Source organism: Pseudopodoces humilis, chromosome 5 (assembly GCF_049639895.1).
Source record: "Pseudopodoces humilis isolate 2021_Gansu_Grassland_sample_001 chromosome 5, ASM4963989v1, whole genome shotgun sequence".
In the NCBI taxonomy this organism is placed as follows: domain Eukaryota; kingdom Metazoa; phylum Chordata; class Aves; order Passeriformes; family Paridae; genus Pseudopodoces; species Pseudopodoces humilis.
In genome coordinates, this window is record NC_142204.1 from 51,665,965 (window position 1) to 51,685,839 (window position 19,875).

The following is a 19,875-nucleotide window of genomic DNA, read 5'->3' on the forward strand; positions in this document are numbered from 1 at the left end:
ACATTAACTAACAATAGTAGGCAAAACCTTTGAAATGCAGAAAGGTAGGGAAAAACATAAATGTCAACCTATTGAACATCTCTGGTCACATCTTCTCAGTGCAGTAATTGCTAAAGCCAGTTTTTGTGGGACCACCATCATCAATCACATGCCAGTGCTTGTGTCTCCATGGCAAGTAGTGCTAGTCCTATAGTAGATAAGGGGTAGTTCCATAAAAAATATGGTTACTTTAAATTACTTTTTCACTAAGAGGAATACAATTTCCACCCAGATTTGTGGATGCCTTTTGCAAAAACTTGTTCTCATTCTAATAGCAAATAAAGTAACACTACAAAAATCTTGCCACTAAAGATATGCAAAGCACAAATTGAGCTATGAATCCTATGAAACTTTAAAGCAGTCGCGTCCCAAACAATTTTAAATGTAATGGCTCAGTCCAGAAGTGTCATCTCTGAACTACAGCTGCATTAAGGCCAAGATGATCATGTTGTCATACATAAGATTACATGACTTTTCTTTTTAGAAAATATTGTGGTTGCTCCACTAGCTGCCTGAACCCTTATGGAGAGGAGATGTCTTTCTTACTTTCTTTCACACTTTATATTAGAATCAGAATTGTTAAGATGGACAGGAGCTTTCTGAGCTCATCTAGTCCAACCGGTGGAGCAGGGTCACCTCGAGCAGATTGCCCAGGGCAAAGTCTGCAAGGATGGAGACTCCACAATCTCCCTGGGTAATTCATCCCCATGTTTGACCACTCTCACAGTAAAAATAAACTTTGTTCTTTGCCTAAACAGAATTAATTTCCTATACTTCATTTTGTGCCCGTTACTTCTTATCCTTCCCAGGGTATCACTGAGAAGTGTCTGGCTCTGTGTTCTTTACTTCCCTCCATCAGGTATTTATAAATTTATAAGATTTCCCTGAGCCTCCTCTTTTCCCGGTTGAACTATCCCCTCTTTCTCAGCCTCTCCACATAGCTCACATGCTCCAAATCATTAATCACCTTCCTGACCTTTTTCCTGCTTCAGCATATCCACATTCCTCTTGTACCGTGGAGCCCAGCATTCTGGATGTGGCCTCTCCAGTTCTGAGGAGAGGAGAAGGATCATACCCTTGATGTCCTGGTAGCACTCATTCTAATGCAGCCCAGGATGCTGTTGCTCTTCATTGCTGCAAGGGTGCTTTGCTGGCTCATGTTCAGCGTGGTGTCCACCAAAACTTAAATCTTTCTGAAAAGCTGCTTTCAGAAGCCAGTCCCCAGCCTGCACTGATGCATGGAGGTTTCCATCCTTTAGGTGCAGGACTTCCTAATTCCCTTTGCTGAGCTTCTTGAGATCTCTGTTTGCCATTTTCTCCAGCCTCTTGAGCCACACAACCTGAACAGTCACACAATCATGTGGTGTGATTTGGGACTTGGGAGGATACTCCTCCCAAGATCATGGTGTCTGCAAATTGTCAGAGGGTGTGCTCTGTCCCATGGTCCAGATCATTAATGGAGATGCTAAATGGCATTGATCACAGTATCAATCCCTGGGTGCAGCATTCCTGATGGGCTTCAGGTGATCTTTGCGTCAGTGATCACAAACCTTTAGGCCAGGCAGCTCCATGTTCCCACCTAGCCAGCCTGCACTTCATCAGTTTGTCTAGAGAGCGCTGTGGCAGAGAGGCAGTGTTGGAAGCCTGGTTGAACTCAAGATAAACAACATCCGCTGCTCCCTGCTCATCCACCAAGTGAGCTGCTCAGTCATGGAAGCCTATCAAGTTGCTTAAGCATAATTTCTCCCCTATAGACCCATGCTGGCTATCCCATCAGTTTTCTGCTTTGAATATGTTTGGAAACAGTTTCCAGAGTTATTTGCTCATAATTTTCCCAGGAATCAAAGTGAGGCTGACTGGTTTGTAGTTCTTTTATTCTTTACTCTTTTCTTATAGTCTTTACTGAGGATAGGAGTGCTGCTTTTTTCCACTACTTGAAACATCCATGTCTTCCCTAGAGCTGCATGCAAAGGACCTCTAGCAAGTCAGCAAAAGTCTCATGCATTACTTTCAGGCCTCATCTTTTTTCCCGATATCTCCTTATTTGAGGAAAAAAGATGAAATTTAGAAACAATTTAGATTTTGTTTTCCATCAGACCAGGCTCAAAGTAGAATGTTCTCAGCTTGGAATTGGGTACATTGGTAAAATGAATTGACTGTATCTATCAGCATATCTAACAGTTTAGGATGAACACCCTTACCTTCTGCAGCTCCTTGTATCACAACCCTTTATTTGATCTTGTGTATTTCCATTCTGTAAAGCTACTCTTGTCTAACATTATTTGCATTTTTGCTTCTGATCTCTTGTTGATTCTTGGTGCTACTTTTCATCTGGTACATTTACATGTAGAGTACGTTTTTCAAATGTATATTTTAGATGTTTCTGCAGAGCACAAAAGCTACCTTTCTGGACCCCTTTTTGTACTTCACTGATAATGCTACCATCAAACAACAGTGGTATCAGTCTTATAGGAATCAGTCAGAACTTGTCCCTGAATTCCTCAGATGCTTGTGTTCAAATGCTCAGCCAGTAAAGTGCACAAATGTCAATGTATAATATTTATATTCAAATATTTATAGGCTTAAAAAAATCCAACTACAACAATAAAAAGTCAATCATTAGTTCCCATTAAGAAAATTTAACTAAAACTATTTTATTTATATTTATTCTTCAATTTCCCCAAACTCAGAACAAATTTATATACAATTTCACTAATTCAACTACATTTTTTTCTGTCTAGATATTATATTCTTCCTTAGTTTGTAGAATATATTAGTCTAAACAAAATGGTGTTAAGAACTGGATTGTTCTTTTTTATATGGCAATGAAATGAGGATATTGCTATTAAGTTTTGCTATTTAAGGGATACAAGAAACAATAAAATAGCTGGTGGTGAAAAAAATCAATTTTGAACTGATTTAAGATTTTTTTCCCCAAGATATAAAAATTACAGCTATGTTTTCAAATCCTTCATTTGAGAAAATACGTGGCTAAAATGAAAGCATATAAGAACATATTTGTGCTCGGTAAAGATTTCCTAGTAGAGAATCAGTGCCTTGTAATTCACCTGTAAATGTCTTTTGGTCATAAAATTCATTATTATTTTGAGACTCAGTAATGAGTTTTGTCTTCATGAATAACACTGTCATTTTAGACCCTTGTACTATTTTTCTCTAATGTTTTGGACTACCAAACCATGTGATTAAGCGTGAATCTCAGTTTATGTTATTTGTAAGCAGGTCATAGCCAAAGCCAGACATGACAGTGATGTTTCTAGGGTGCTTTGTAATTGGTTTTTCATGAGAATATACCACACCTGGCAGCACTTAGTGGTGGTTGAAGTACTGCCTCACCCTTTTCCTTACCCACTGTGTCCTCCTTTGTTTGTACACCATGAACTCATGGAGAAAAACTGGAAAGCATGACAGAATACTTCCTCGTAGGTACAAAACCTAAATATAAAGAAATGTGGCCCTGCTCTAGTCAAACCAGGGGTTTGGTGTGGTGATATTACCAGTGAGAACAGCTCTGTGATCATGAAAGGAGTAGGGGTGAGGAGGGGAGAGGGATAATAGGGATGCAGGAGGGGCTCAGCCTTTCTAATTATTTCTACTCTCACTATGCAAGTCTGCAGTTTTGCATATCATCTACTTAAAAATATTTTGAGAGTATTATTATCCTGTTAATTTTGTTTCCTGGGTGAGCTCAGGTCCCTGGTATTGTGCATAATTAATCAAAATTGTCTAAAAATACAGTTTGTTTGGACTGTTACCAGGAACTGGGCCTATAACTGAATATCATGATGGGTGATTGCCTGCATTGTTCAGGGGAATTATTTCTTGTTTGTTCTGAACTCTGGAATTCAGTTTCACTCTAGTCACTTAAAATGAATTTGTCTTCCTTTAAGGTAGGTGTTGGAGTTCAGGTGGATTGACAATGTCCTTTTTGTATCTTCCATTCCATTTGTTATGGAAATGACCTGTCATTTAACATGGCCCTATTCTGCACTGCCCTGGCCAACAAGTTGAGACTCATCCTTCTGGAAAAGAAAATAGACTAACTCCAAACAATCATGCCCTAATGTTTAGAACAACAGTCAGAGTCAATGTTTGTTTTGTCAGATTGTGGATAATGAAATAAATGGTACAGAGGGTCATTAACTCAGTGATTCACGTAAAGAAAATGCTCCTAGATGGCAAAGTAAGACTAAGTGTTTAATCAAACCATTCTAAAAGAATGATGAGACTCTATGGAAATTTCTTCAAGAGTTTGAAATTATGTCAAGGGAACCTTATGATTCTGACCACATCTTTCCACTACATGTGAGGAAAATATCTTGATTCAAATCCTTATGGAGTGATAGACATGGTCATTTTCTGTTTGGTGATGGAGAGAATGCTTGAACACATTGTCAGACCTTTCACAGCATATGGTCAAAACAAAAGGATCTCTCTTCTCAGGGTTGAAATCTGCATTTTGAGTACTCAGACAGTCATAATCTGCTCAGATGCCTATGTATGAATTTGAATTTGATATATCTCCCAGAAGAATTCTTTGCAAACAACTTACATACTTTATTGCACAGAAAAATGTTGCAGAGAATGCAGATAGAGGCAGCTGTACCAAGCATACCCAAGGGCTGTGCTCTGGAAAGGGCAAAAAGCTTGTCACTGTGATTATGCCTCTTTGAAAAGTCTTCTGATCATACCAGTTGTCCATGTTTTGAATGTAAATCTTGACAAGTTAGGACTCGATTCAAAGTCCACTGCTGACAGAAATAGCTCCTTTTTCTCTTCAGTGAACTTTTTGCCATTTGTTTTCCAAAGGCTCCTAAACTCTTCCCTGCCTTTCAACTTTAAAGAAGCTGCTAGTTGGATATGACAGAATATAATAATTTTTAATCCAGGGATAAGAGAAGTCTTATTAGTGTCTTGATTTATCCTTTAGAAGACCTTCTTATAGCCTTTCTGAGAGGGAATATCTTTAGACCTAGCAAGCTGGAAACATTTCTTAATAACTATTTTTTTATAATTACTATTCTGTGGCTAGACTTGGATAAAATATTTCTTTAAGTTTATTCTGAACCAGCATAATCATTTAAACCACATAATTAGAATGGCAGGGCACTCTTTTCTCTCCATCACCATTTGAAAATTTTCTGCTTTCTCATGCTCTCAGCCTCTTGGTCTTCTGACAGAATGCCTTGGGTTACCTGAAGTTGTTATTTCAATATAGTAATTTTAGTACAGTTATATTGTGCAATTTTAATACAGTTCCATTCATTCCTCTCATGGGTGACCTGATGATCCTTTTTCCAGGAAATTTTTGGTTAAAATTTGAAGTTGCATTGTTCATGTTATTTTCTACAATCTTAACAGTATCTGTGTATTTTTAAATTTATCACCTGCAGTTAGTATACTGGGAATTCAGCTTTCGTATTCCCCCACCCCCTCCTGTCCTTCTGCCTGTGGAGGGAAGTTGAAGTAGTTGTGCTGTAATGCCTTGTCATAGTTAAAAAGAGAGCAATGTGGGTCTGGCTTTGTCCAGATCTGGTGACTTCAAAGGCAATATTACAATTTGGGATCCTGGACTCCCAGGAAGTTGAGCTTAGTACTGCTGCCTTTGGCCTTTATAAGTCACATTGGCTCTTTAGCCTTTATCATCTTCTGTCATCTGGTGACTGTGTCAGGGAGGCTGTCATAAAATCATTTAAAAAATCAAGACAGGTGATTTGATTTGATTTGAATGAAGCCCTGACATGTTTTTTTCTGAAACTACCAAATTTCTGCCTGGCAGTAAGCTGAAAGGAGTACTGGAAACCTTTTCCAGATAAGTAATTCTTGCATTTGCTTCTAAAGTAGGAACATATTTATAAAATCATAGAATATGCTGAGTTGGAAGGGACCTATTAGGATCATCAAGTCCAACTCCTGGCCCTGGACAGGACACCCCATGGGCAATACTAATATTTTATTTTTTTTCAATTTTTCATGTATCAAGTAGTTATTTTAAGTAAAGTGGGCATTTACTAAGCACATTTTAAAAAATTAATTCTGTTATTTTTGTTTAATTCTATTTTTTTTAAATTTTAATTTATTTTTTTTAAAAAAATTAATTTTTTCACAAAAACATTACTTGAAGACAGTAGAGTCCTAGATGAAAATATGTGCATCAATGCAAGTTTATTGAAACATATTTGTCCCCACAACAGATAAACAAGTAGAAGGTGACACTTTCTTCATACAGTTTAAATATTTGCACTAAGATAATTCCAAAAGCAAATGACAAATACAAATATAATTTCTTTTTGCTGTCCTGCATCCCACAATCAGTTCTTTGGCATACAACCTTTGGGGAATGGTTGCTAAACAGTGGCATGAGATTAGTGTTAAAGGGAAAGTTAACAAAATGAATGGCAGAAATTATGCCATATTCACCTGCCACTCATTGCCACTGAGTTTTGCAACTGGGTTGTTGATCTCCAGCAGCACCTGTCTGATCTTTTGATTACAAAGATCATACAAGTGAAGTTGAGACCATACTGCTTCAATGTGAAGCCTCAATACTATTATCAGGATATTGCACTGACTGTCCCTTGGTCTCTAGAGGAGTTTTAGACATTTGTTGTAAATCAGGAAACTATAAAAGACCTGGGATAGGACAGTGTGGGAGAAGGCAGCAATGTACTCTTAATGACCTAAGACAAAGAAAACCTTTCTCCTTCACCCCTCAGTGGTGACATTTCAGGAAGGTTACAAACATACAGTCTAATGGGATTTTTGAAACCTATGCTTCCTTGAGAGAAGAAATCCCAGACATGAATTATTCTAGAAATCAATTAATGTTTCACAGCCCCTAGGATTTCACTGTATGTACTATATTGTTGGAGGGTACCTAGAAGTTTAGACTGTATTTTAGATAACAGTCATGTAATTTAAAATATTTGTGTACAATACACAAACACATCCATCCATCCATCAATCTTACATGCATTTTTTTCCACTGTTCAAGAAGGTACTTCATTTTACCTGCAAACTTAGCACTGGTCAAGGAATTATCTACAAAACTTTAAGACTGTTGAGTTTCATAAGACTAAAACCTGTATTTATGGTTAAACACATACTTACTCAGGCTCCCAAAGAGGCAGATTTTTATTGTAGGTTGCTCTTTTTTAAGTGATAATATGTATTTTTTCCTATAATTAGATCTGAATTAGTCGAGAGAATCAGGGTTTGTGTAGTCAGTCACTGTTGATGAGTTGAAGCATTTAGTGGTTCAATGCTTAATTGAATACTTTAAAAACCAAAGCAATAAACTCAGCTAATGCTTTTCTTGCTAAGTGACAAATGGCAAAAATACATTTAATTAGTTTAATTTTTTTTCAATGCTGATGAAAGGAAAAAAAAGGTAAGGTCTGGCTTTTACGTTCACAAAAGATTCTATTTGACATTTATGACTAAGAATGCATGAAATGACAGTGAACATTTACACCTTCTTTAATTAAATGATCTCTTAAATAGTGGGCTGTTAAACTGGAAAACAGAATTGCTGGCTCTCGCTATGTGAACGTAGTTTGGTTTTGTTCTGTTGGGTTTTTTTCTGAAGTTTCTGGAATAATCAAAATAGGAATGAATTTAAACTTTCATGGGAAGAAAACTTACAGAGATAGTCAGTATTTGAAATTGAAGTAAAAAATTTTGAAAATTTGACCCTTCTTCATATGAGCAGCTCTGAAACAAAGAGACAAATAGAATGAGATTTAAATGTACGTGTTATTAACATGTTTAAGAAATTAACAGTAAGTATTTTGATATCTCCTACATGAAATTTTAGTACTTGTTGAAATCTGTGATACTACAGTAGTGGGAATAGTAGTAGTTAAAAGGAAGATTTGCCAAAGTAGGTGTGTCACAACAATATTCTTTCCCATTTCCAGAGCTCATTCTGGCTTTTCCCGTATACAAAAAGTGCAGCGATGGATAGTTCTGCCCTGCTACATTTTGTTTGCAAAGAAACATTTTTTGCCAGCAGATAACCAGTTGCACTCATTAATCTATAAAGAAATATCCATAAGATGGTGCTGTATCTTAGATCTGACCAGAGTAATTTGCTTTTAAAAATAAAAATTATGCTGCAATTGTAGCTTAGAGCTCTTGTTGTAAACCATGTTGGTAACAATTTCTTTGGCAAACATATTGCAAATGTTAGTTTCCAGTCAATCCAATATGTTAATTTGCATGTATTAAAATATTAGTCACAGCACTTTTTTTCAAGCCTGAAAAGTGTTAAAACCAGCTGAAAGGTAGAATCAGTCATGCTCAGGTTATGAGCAGTCAGTACCTTGCTTTCACAGCTGAGTTTCACTTCCTCATTTTTTGCTACAGGCAAGTGATGGTGCAAGAATTCCACTAGACATTACTTTAATGGAAAAAAAAATTCAAAACCCAGTGCACTGGGGTGTCTGCTTAAAGGGGTAAGTTGGCTGTTAAAGATAATGGCCAAATCTATCCAGCAAATGAAAAGTCTGTGGGAGAAATGAATCTGAGACATTATAGCCACCCAAGAGCAGAGATTTCATGTGCAGCCAACACATAATTTTGTGGGATTTTGGTGATAACAATGGTGTCAAGTGGAGGACTAGCTGGAGAACAACCAGTTACAGCATTATGCCACTGGAGCCTGGGCAGTGGTTCGTAGCTCAGTAACAGCCTTTCACCACATCTTGTGGCTGCAGTAGTGCAGAGCCAGGGCTGAGCTGCCAGGCCAGCCAGACTGCTGACAGGAGGAGGGAAAAGGGGCTGTCAGGGAGGGAGGAGGCTGTCACATCTCCTGAGGTCCATGCAATTCCATGTGTGCTTCAGCTAGTCCTATACTTCAAGGACTTTGTTGCACTGGGAATTTTACCTTCTTGAGTCATCTAGGTGTCCTGGTACATTTTTCTCCCTGTTGGTTTCTCTGAAGGGATGCAAAGACAAGAGCAACCAATCAGTTGATAAATCTCTGGTTTTTTTTACAGTGTCTTCCAGTTACTCATTTACTTCTGGAGTTACTTGTACATAGTCTGAGTCAGTTTTTCTCTATGAAAACAAGAATCAGGGAAGACACAACATGCAAAATGTCTAATGCAGAATAGAGGAAGAAGGAAAGATAGGTTCAGTGTAGCATAATGCTGTGGGCAGTAAGGAAAAAACAGAAATGGTGAATGATTTTTTAGTGGTCAAGACAGAGAGCTTAGTTTTAGCAGTGTATCTGAGCTGATCCAGCATGGTCTAGGAGATGGAAGATGCCAATAAGAAACTCATAGCATCTTCCCTCTGTTTTTGAGGGATTTGAATGCTAATATCTGCAGACTGCATCCTCCTTTGTGTTTTTGGATAAACCTGTTACCCTGTTGATTCCAGACCTGGTGAAACTCAAATTACCTCATTAGGTAATGAAGGTAAGAAAGACTAAGTAAGGTTAGAAGCTTTTTTTCAGAGGGCTAATGGATTTAATTCACATGTAAAAGTTATGGAGAAAAGCCTGTGTTCTTATACTCCTGACATAGTCCCTTGATTGAAAAAATCAGTACTTTTGGTGAAAGGTACAATACAAACTTGAAAGATATTTTTCTTTTTTTTCTCCTTGTTATTTAGCTGTTGATCAAAACCTGAAATATCATTCTTCATAGTATGTGGTGTTATGATAACATCTCTTTGCAGGTAAATTGATTCTTGAACCAGTCCAGAGGATCAGGAAAGAAAAGAGGGAAGCATAAGCTACTTTAATGGAGCTAATATAAACTGGAGGCTAAAAATATACATGTATAAAGCAAATGCAGTGTGTGCCCGATTATTCATGGGATGCTCTTGGATTGGTTGCAAAAGATTACATGACAATGTAAGGCTAGAACTTCTACCTTGTATCATGTAACAGATGTCAGTATACTCTGGTTTAATTTAATTCTGTGAATTCTTGTTAAAGATGCTTCAGAATTTTTTTCTTCCTTCCTACAGTGCCATGTTTCAAGCAGCTTTTTGATTGCTTTCTGGTGTAATGATGCAGGACCTGATCACAGAGACAGCTAACTCTGCTGATGTGCTGTGTTAATATAATGCCACCTGATACCTCTTTCGTTTGGTACATTAGGTAGCATACCACATCAACAAAGCAAAGTGCTCGCATAATTTCTAAAAAGATGGAATGTTTCAGTGGGAAGCATGAATTCAGGTAAAAGCTATAGATATGAAGCAGTGGCAGAATGCTCCTTGGCTTTGTCTTTTTCACTTTATGAAACTTGTAAGGAAATTTATGACCAAGAAGACCTATTAAGAAACATGAACTCATCCACTATAATCTCAGCGTGACAGAATTCTTGGTTTATTTTGTATATATACCATCATCAAAATATAAAAATGAAAAAAGTAAAGCGTTTCTGGAATGTACTTATTTTATGGTTTTATAAAGCAGCTATCTCCAGGAGATCTGATGACTAAATACTGTGTTTTCAGTAGGTATATAAATGACATACAAAAAGAAGTAACTTCTAAAATGAATTCTAATACAAGTCGTAAAAGCCATGGATGCTTGCAGTTAAGTCTTTGTGACAGGTAAAGGCATCAGAGTGCCTCATGAGGAATAGGTTCCTTGAGCAAAGGTCACCTCCTGAGAGACCAAGTCCCATGAAGCAGCAGCAGCACAAACAAATAATTTCTGTGAACTCTGGTTCTGTGGCAGAACATAAAGGGGAGGTAATGAATATGGAAACAGGTTCCATACCATTAAGAATATTCAGATGTTGTCCCCCATTCCTGATGTAGGGATTCTTGAGGGCATCCCAGGTTGGAATACAGCCTGCATCTATTTTGCACACATTTTACAGTGCCTCTGTCAATGCCTGGTTATCCACTGTGACCACTGCTGGGAGACACCTCTCAGTTTCCATGAGGTTCCATCACTTACACCATTGCCCTCCTGGACTGCAGCGCTGTGTCTGTGCCTGGCCCTGCCTTAATGAGAGACTGCATCTGCCTGTGGGACAAGCTCCATTCCTGCAGGTTCATTGCTGTGGCTCTGCAATCCTTGGGCCTGACTGCAGTTCTGAGGGGTGCCCTGAGCAGCAGCCAGAGCAGGTGTCTGGGAGAGGTGAGCCAGTCCCACAGCTGAGGTGCACACAGTGTGTCTGCAGGTACGCAACACACCTTTCACACACCATTACTTCTTTTTCCCTGCAGGTTCCTAGTTTGCATCATGTGCTGGCTTACTGATCAAGCTTGTCCAACTATGTCCTTTCTTCTGTAGGCCCCAGTGATTTGGTGCTTGCTGCTCCCTGTTTGGCCTCCCTAGCAGCTGCTTGTAGAGAGCAGAGTCTTGGAGCCGTGTAAAAATGAATGCTCTTGGACTCCCATTCTCTCTGGAAGTAGACTAAAGGCTGAAGTTGGGACATCCTTTACAGCACATGTCCCTCCCATGCACATATATGTGAGTACTCTGTCACAGTCCTGCTGGGTCAGGTAATTTCAGAGGTATACTTTTTTTCTCTGCACTGGAGAATTGCTGTTCATGGTTTGACCATGGGCCTTCTCCATTTTTTTTCACCTGTCCCTACCATCACATCCAATTGCAGTGCTTTCCCTGCAAGGTCATTGTTGGATCCCTGTGTGACATTTGTGGTCCAGTTTCCTGAACATGCTTTCTAAGAGACACTTTTTGAATTTGGATGGAAAGTCACTGTCACTGTCACTGTCATTTCCAAAGAGCCTTCTGGGGAGACAACAGGCTGAAGAGCCCTGAGCCTTCTCTCTTTTCCATAAAACTTTCATGCCTGAGTATTTGTGGTACATTTTTCAGGTGGCTAGATAGTGAGGATGATGATGGAATTTGCCTTTCAAATGGTAACTGAGTGGCACCTATGCTGTGAATACAGCTTTGAGATGAAGTCCTTCTACTCTTAGTTTAGGGCAAATTAGGAAGGAAAACTCCAAATGGGGATTTCCCCAGGGAAATGCCCCTCCCCACTAACTGGTCCGGGAAAAGAAAAAAAATTCCTTAGAGAGAAGTGGAAAAAGCTGTTTATTTAACAGAAATTGAGTAATATTAAATAATAAAACCTCTTGCTGTTCGATGGGATGGCAAGTCTAGGAAGAAAAGTCCTTTTCATGTGGTGTAGCTCGGCTCGCTCAGGTTCTTATCAGTCCCTCCGGCGCTGGAAAGTGCCGAGGCCCAGGCCCCGGTGGGCCACAGGCGTGAGCTCCCGGGGTTTAGCTGGGTGTTCAGTCCAGAGCAGGCTTGCACAGATCCAAGAAAATTGGGAAAAAAACAAACAAAGGTCTAGGGAACTCCTCTGCCTCAGCTAGCTAAAACTAACTAAAATCCAGAGAGAAGCTCTGTCCCGCTGTCTGTCCGTGCTGCAGACACCACAGTCCAGGAGCGGGATGTGTGGGAGTGATGTTTTTCCTTAACACAAACTGCGCGCTTCTTCTTCCCCCTCTCTTGCTCTCAAAGCCAGTCTTAAAGGTGCAGAACTTAATATATAACATAAACCAAACGATTGGGGATACCAGTATCATAAAGTCACCCCAGGACACCATAAAACTTTCATGCCTGAGTATTTGTGGTACATTTTTCAGGTGGCTAGATAGTGAGGATGATGATGGAATTTGCCTTTCAAATGGTAACTGAGTGGCACCTATGCTGTGAATACAGCTTTGAGATGAAGTCCTTCTACTCTGAGTTAAGACCATCCAGCAGAGCTGGCTGCTGATCTCCTCGTCCCTGTAACCTTATAATTCAGGGCTGCTTGGACTGGAAAAGTTCTTGTTATTCCAAACCAACAGGAGAGGAGATGAACCTCTGTCTCTAAAATACTTTCTCTTTTATGTCCATTGTTATGTGAGGTCTTCAGATTTTAAAGGCTTTTTCCAGCCTAAATGATTCTATGATTCTATGTGTCATGAAGAGATATCTCCTCCCAAACCCACAATATCCCACAGCTACAGTTTCATGTTGCTAGTTTAAAGACTAGTTCAAAAGATTTTGGCAAGCTGTGGGTTGGTGGTCTGGTGGAGAATTGTCCTGTCTTTATGTGCACAGAAGGCTCATTAAGAGTGAGCCTGTTCTCTGTTCACATAGAAAAGCCGACAACTACCCGGCTCTGCCAGGCTACCCTGTATTGTGACAGAGTGGAAGAAATGCTAGTTGATCAATCAGTTATGAAAAACCTGCTTAAGATCAGAAATACTACAACAGTGATTTTCAAAACATGGACAGACTTCCTTTAGGAGGTGGGGGAAATTAATTCCTGTGCCACGTTATCTTCAGTGAGGTGCAATCTTCAACTGAGATAAGCCCCACATCCTATTTCTGAACCAAAATCTGCCAAAACAAGATTTACAGAACACTTGGTAAGCAGGCTTTGCACTATGATTGCAGTAGAGAATTTCAAAATCTCTTTAACAGATTCAGCGCTGTGAAGGCTCTATGAGATTCAGTGTGGGCCTGGGACGCTACAGAAGGACTTTTCTGAGACAAGAGTACAACAGGCCAAGGGAGATACCTCTCCAAGGAGCAAATCCTGGTTTGGGCTGTGGTCAAAATGTTCCTGTTCCATCTGTTCCAGTGTCACAGCCAGTAAGTGTTAAAGCATGGCTGGTGCCGAGATGCTCAGAGGGGTTTACTGCCCAGAAAGGAAGTGCTGAGGACAGCGCTGGGTTGGGAGTGAGTCTGGAAGCTTCTCTTTGAATGTTTTCTATTTAATATGATGACCCCAGCTGAGAACTAATTTGCACAGATTTTAGCCTTACAAGGGAAAAATACAGTAAAAAGCAGATTTTGTGAATTGCTGCTTAGAGAGCATACTTGAGCAGAACTTACTGTGCTTGTTTGTCAGCTAATTCATTAGGGTTCACATCAGACTTTCAGGGTGCTTGGCTGTGTTCTGTAATGGTATTTTTTTCCATTGCTGAACAGCAATTTTGCAATCGCATCAATTATTACAATGTAAAATATTTGATATGCTATTAGATGAAAAGTAAATTTATCTTGTGCCAGGAACTGCATCAGAATGTGATAAATGCACTTGATGCTCATTGGGCTGTACAGAGAGAGGCACTCAAAAGAGCAGATTGTCTGGAATGAAACTACCATCTGGAAATTTTGTCTGAAGCCTGATTACAATTAGGGTTTAAAGAGCCACTTTAAAAAAAAAAAAAAAAGCTCCTTTGAAGGAAATCTATTTGTATGGGTAATTTAAAAAACCAAATTTCAATAAATTTTGATGAAGTCGAGGTGTAAATAAAGCAATATTTAATTTCTATGTCTTGCATATCTAATGTTCAACAGTATCTAAGCAAGTTTAAGAAATGCTCCACAGTACATCAGATAAATCTATTGGCATGTAAGGAACAGTGATCTAGGCTATTTGAAGATTTTTACTTGTGATAGCAAGAGACATGCTTTGTATATTTTTGGGGGTTTGTGTTTTTTCTTGAAAAAAACTCATGCAAATTGGTTTCTTCAAAAATATGGTCATAGTCTTCCTGAAAAGCTGTGAGCTTGAGGAAATTTGGTTTAGAAATAAACAAGGCACAAAGATTCAAGCAATTATGTGATATGCTATTACTTAGGAGCCAAGGTCTGTCACACGTGTGTTTTTTCATTATGGGATTTTAACAGAAAAATGTGAGTCACAGCCAAGCTCTCCCAGTTATTTTGGCAGTAATTATTTTAATGACCCAAATGGCCATAAAAAATTATGTATGGTTCATTCTCTTCATCTGTTCTCCAAGGAGGAGAAATGTGTGAAGGATAGTTCTTGGCTTTGATGGACTTATTGACTAAGTTTATATATTTTTTATTTAATTTTTATTATGTTATCTGTTTTTATTTTGAAAGAAAGTTAATTTGAAGCTGTTTTCTTTGAAGTTGAAGCAATAGGGTGAATTTTGCAGCTGAGCTTACTGCCTATGTAAATTCATATCACATTTTCATATGCCTGAAAAATCTGAGTTCTCAGTAATAATTTAAAAATAAAATTATTTTGTTCCTGAGGTATAAACTGTGATATTTATCGCAGATTTTCCAGCTGGTTTTGGCCTGTACCTTGGGGCATCGTTAAGAAAAGCTTAGTGCCTGTGGACCTGAATGGCACTCTGTGGGAAATGTGTGCTGCACATGTATGCAATGGTGTTGTTCCCCAGTTCCTCAGGTTGTTGCAGGGATGGGTAAGGGCACTTTCTGCCACTCACCTGAGTGCTTTCTGCTGGGGCAGGTCACTGTGGCTCTGCGGAGACCCTGTGAAGGTGTGCAAAAGGGAGGCAGCTGCTGCTCGCCAGGATGGAGCAGGGTCTCCCAGGCAACTGAAACCATTTGGAGATGCTGGCTGTGAGAGTTTAGTGGTATGGAGAGATGAGAGACCATGCCTTAGCAACAGGCTCAATTGGCCATAATGAATATGTACCTCTAATCACAGATGACTGCACAGAAAATTCTTCAAAGTAATTTCATCTACCTAACATTGTCCTTCCTCACCTGGACTCAGAGCAAACCTCCTGGTCCTTATGTGGGAGAGAATACACCTGAGGATGAGGCAATTTACTGATACTGACATGATCAAACATTTTGAAGGATATCCAGAGCTGTGTGTGATCTGCATAGCAGTGCCCTGCACGCCCGTGTCATCGCTCACCTGCCACCAGCATGGAGGAGCTGAGTTGCATTCTCGGTAAGCATTATTTTCAACTGCATCAACAGGTCTCACTCGGGATAGGAAACAGGTCACAGGAAAATGTAGAGGACAGATTAAATAGGAAGATGTTCACAGGGCTGGCTTCAAGAAAATCTTTAATATGGAGTTCTTCATACTACTTTTATCACCTAGAAATTAGATAAGACTCCTCTGTAGTATGTGTAGTACTGACACCATTAGGACTGTTTGCAGCAAAGTACAGATGCTTTAGAAAGGAAAGAAAAAAAACTTTTTAAAAAAATTAAGAGACTTTTCATTCAGTCTCATGCATATCTGTTCCAATTATTCTTTGAAAATAGTACCATTCTCTCTTTCCTGTATCTAATTATTCTCTCCATCTAACTTAATCTGTCTCTGAGCTCTTTCTTTTCTGCATTATCTTTTGATGGGGATAGGGAGTCTCGAGCCAGATGCATCATTCTGCCAATTCAGAGAATGGTACTATTATACTTTTGCTATTACTTTCTCACCTGCTCCTTTTGAATTCTAGCAATTTGTTTGCTTCTTAACTACTCTCACAGAGGGATCAGAGATTCAATGATACCTAAGTCCATTTTCTGAGTGGTTAAAGTTAATTTAGAACCAAGTAGTGAGGCTGCATGGTTCAAATTGCCTCTTCCACTGCTCATTAACCTCACATTTATCAACTTCTAAGAAAGGATTAATGCTTTTACCTTTCTCAATTAGATTACATGAGTGTGAGAATGAAGGAAATGTGTAAATTTGTATCATTTTAAGAAAGAAGGCATTGAAAACTCAAGTTTAAATGAATCCTCTATCAAATCAAAATGAAACCCTGGTACTTATTCTGTGAAAGCCAACGACTTCTGCTCATCAGATGGCCTTCAGAAGGTCTTTGATTGCTACCAAAAAAAAAAAAAAAAGAAAAAAAGGAATTATCAGGTTAAGTTCCAGAGACTATTTGTTATCAGTTTAACTTCCAGAGACTATTTGTCTCTTTGACTATTTGTCTAGCCCTAGGGAGGGTTGACAAAGAATCTTACATTCAAAATGTAGTGTCTGAGTTAAGTACAAATATTATTAAGGTAATACATTTAATTGGGATCATATTCCCTGATGACTGTCTCCAGTTCCCCAAGATCAATGTACTTTCAGATTTCTTTTTCCTGATTCACATTCCAAATTCTGCTCTCCTTCACCATTAAAATTCCTGCCCAAGGCAACTTAGTTGTTCATCCTTTCTCTGTGTGTCTACATCAACAAAACCAAAAGGTTGCTCCAAAATTAATCTCTATCATCAGTCTCTCTAGTCACATAGTTCCTAAATTACTACCTTTTCTCTTATGATACAAAGCCAAACCTTTCCTTTGGACCCCTACAGAAATGTTGTCCCAAGACAGCACAGGCTTAAGACAGCTTATGCTGTCAGTTATCTCTTGCCTTCTCTGCTCCTGACACTCTTCTAAAACACTGCAGCTGCACAGGCATAAGTACAGCAGAATCTGACCTGCAGAGACATGGCCACCAAGAAATGGCTGGAAGAAATAAAAGGGATCATGGTGTGATTCCCAGTTTACTCTTGACTTTCCAGGTGCAGTCTGTAAAAGAACACATAATGTAGAAGATGCTGAGATGCTGTCATATTGCAAAATTATTTTCACCAGAATAAAATGGTATATAAAAACATAGTTAGTTGTGTGAGCTTTCCATACCTAATCTTTACTCATTTGATCGGACTTTGCCCATTTGATTTGACTGGATTCTTACAGACTGCCTTAGACTCCTTTCATTTCCTAGGAATAAAAAGGCTATCACGGAAACTACGTCATCATAACTTCAGCAGACTCTGTTATTACGATAATAATTTTAAAAAAAACAGAAAAAGAAAATTCTGTGCTGCCTGGGCTAACAAAGGGTTTGCCAACTTTTCAGAAGTTTTACACATAGAAAGAAAAAAACCCTATTTTAAGTTTTAATAATACAGGAAGGAAATGGTGCATATTCTTATTTGTTAAAGTTTCTTTATATTTGTAAATGTAAAAATGTCTTATTCTGACACATATGGTATTCTTGATATATCATCTGTCATGTTCTCCACTGGTAGATATTAATCTCTAGCAGGTCGGCATTTTTTCACCTTAGTTGTATGATCCAGAGCAAGAACACAAATTCAGAAGGAAGGCAACATTTCATTATTATTATTATTATTATTGTTATTATTATTATTATTGGTATTTATTTATTTAGTAGTAGCACTACTACTACTATTACTACTACTACTGATTTGATGTATCTGTTAACTTAGCCAAACAGTAGCTGTAAGCCATGGAGGGGAGACTAGAGCCTTCACTTTTTCACTTTCACTAGAGCCCCTGTACTTTTAAAAAGTAAAAAAGTTTAAGAGTTAAAAAGTAAAGCTGGAAACTGCTGTTTTAAATAATTCCTGGATTCCTTTTGTACCAGCTGCAGCAGTGAGAGTATTGCAGGCTTTCCAAGCTGGTTTCTGTGAATTTCTATATTTTCCCTAGAAATTCTCCTGAAGTCTCTGTAGCTTCTACGGTGAGGCCTCAGAAGCAAGCTGCTGAGCAAAAGGGCTTAGGAGGCCAACAGAAGGCAGTGGAGCCCAGTTCTGAAAAGAAAACACTGCTATGAACACATTTGCTGTCCTGCAGGGAAGGCTCAGATGTCCATATTGTCTAAGGACTGGAGCAGTATTCAACTGAGTGCTTTTTCTTTCAATAAATCACTCTGCTCATTATTTTCCTGGAAGGATTAGGAGAAAGTCTTCCCCAGGAAACCTCACAGGTTTTGTTTTCCTAACCCTTTCTTTATTCATATAGGCTTTCCCCTAAATAAGGATAGAGACTGTAAACCTCCCTTTACGGTTCTATCCTTAAAGTAAACAAATGAAAAAGGACAATATTGATAAACAGGCATCTAGGAATTGGACAGTTGATACTGGAATTACCTAACAGCCATCTGGCTCTGAAAGGAGAAATTGGCTGGCAGTTCAGCTCTAAAAGAAGGAAACAACACTGGGTATTTCCCCCTGACCTTTTATTTTTTATTTGGAGAAAGAGAAAAAATAATTAGTATATGATGATTATATTGAAGAAATCTGTCTCTCACAGTATTTCAAGGAAATAAATGACTACAAAAAGACTAAATTCAGACTGAGATCCATCCTATTTTATTTCTAGTTTTTTTAAATTATTGTTTGTGAGCTAAACAAGCCTCTTTCTCTGATATATCTGTGATGTGCTCTTAGGTCTATACTGTCCCCTTCTTCCCAGGGAAGTGGATGAAAATCACTGAAGATTCTCCTCTTCTAGAGGAAAATTCTCAGTTTTTCTGAGTGGAGCAAGCAGCCATGCAGAGCAGCATCTCCACTCAGCACAAGGCCCATACTCTCCACCGGGGTGTCTGGCCTTGGCAACTGGTTCCCATCAGGCTGGCCCTGAGCTGTGCTGTCTGCCTGCTGAGAACTTGTTCTTCTGTTTTCCCATTAATGGTTCTTGACAAATCTTCAGACATTTCATAAAAGTCCAAGCTCTGTATCCACCTTTTACAATCATACACTAGGGTCACACGGTGGGCTTCAGACACTGGGCCTTATTCAGGGGTTGAAGAAGACGAAATCTTTTTTACTGACTTCACTGGTTTAAGGCTGGGCTCCTTGCTTTGCTTAAAAGGACTTCAGATGAAAAGTGGAAGTGATAAGGCCTTCAGTGCCGTGTGTGATAATTTCTTCTTTTGTGTGTGGCATTTTTTCAGTGATGCTTTTCTATTTTCTCAACCTACATGTCACTTAGATTGCTTGAAGCCATTACACTTGATGATTTCTTTGCAAAATGAAGTGGAAAAACATATTCAGTCAAGGCTGGCCCCTGAAGAAACCCATTGTTTGCAGTGATTCAATTTAATTTCAAACATATCACATCAGTTTCTATTGTTAAGTTTAGCATTTCAGCACTATGGAACCTGATGAGACAAAATTGCATTTTCACTGTAAAATCAGATTTAGCTTTTTGAATGATGAACTGGTGAGTGATTGTATTTCATATTGCAAAGATAAGAACATGCTCTGCCACATGATAATAACTTACATGCAACCAGTTTTGGGTAAGTTTTTTGGTTTTATTTTTCCTCC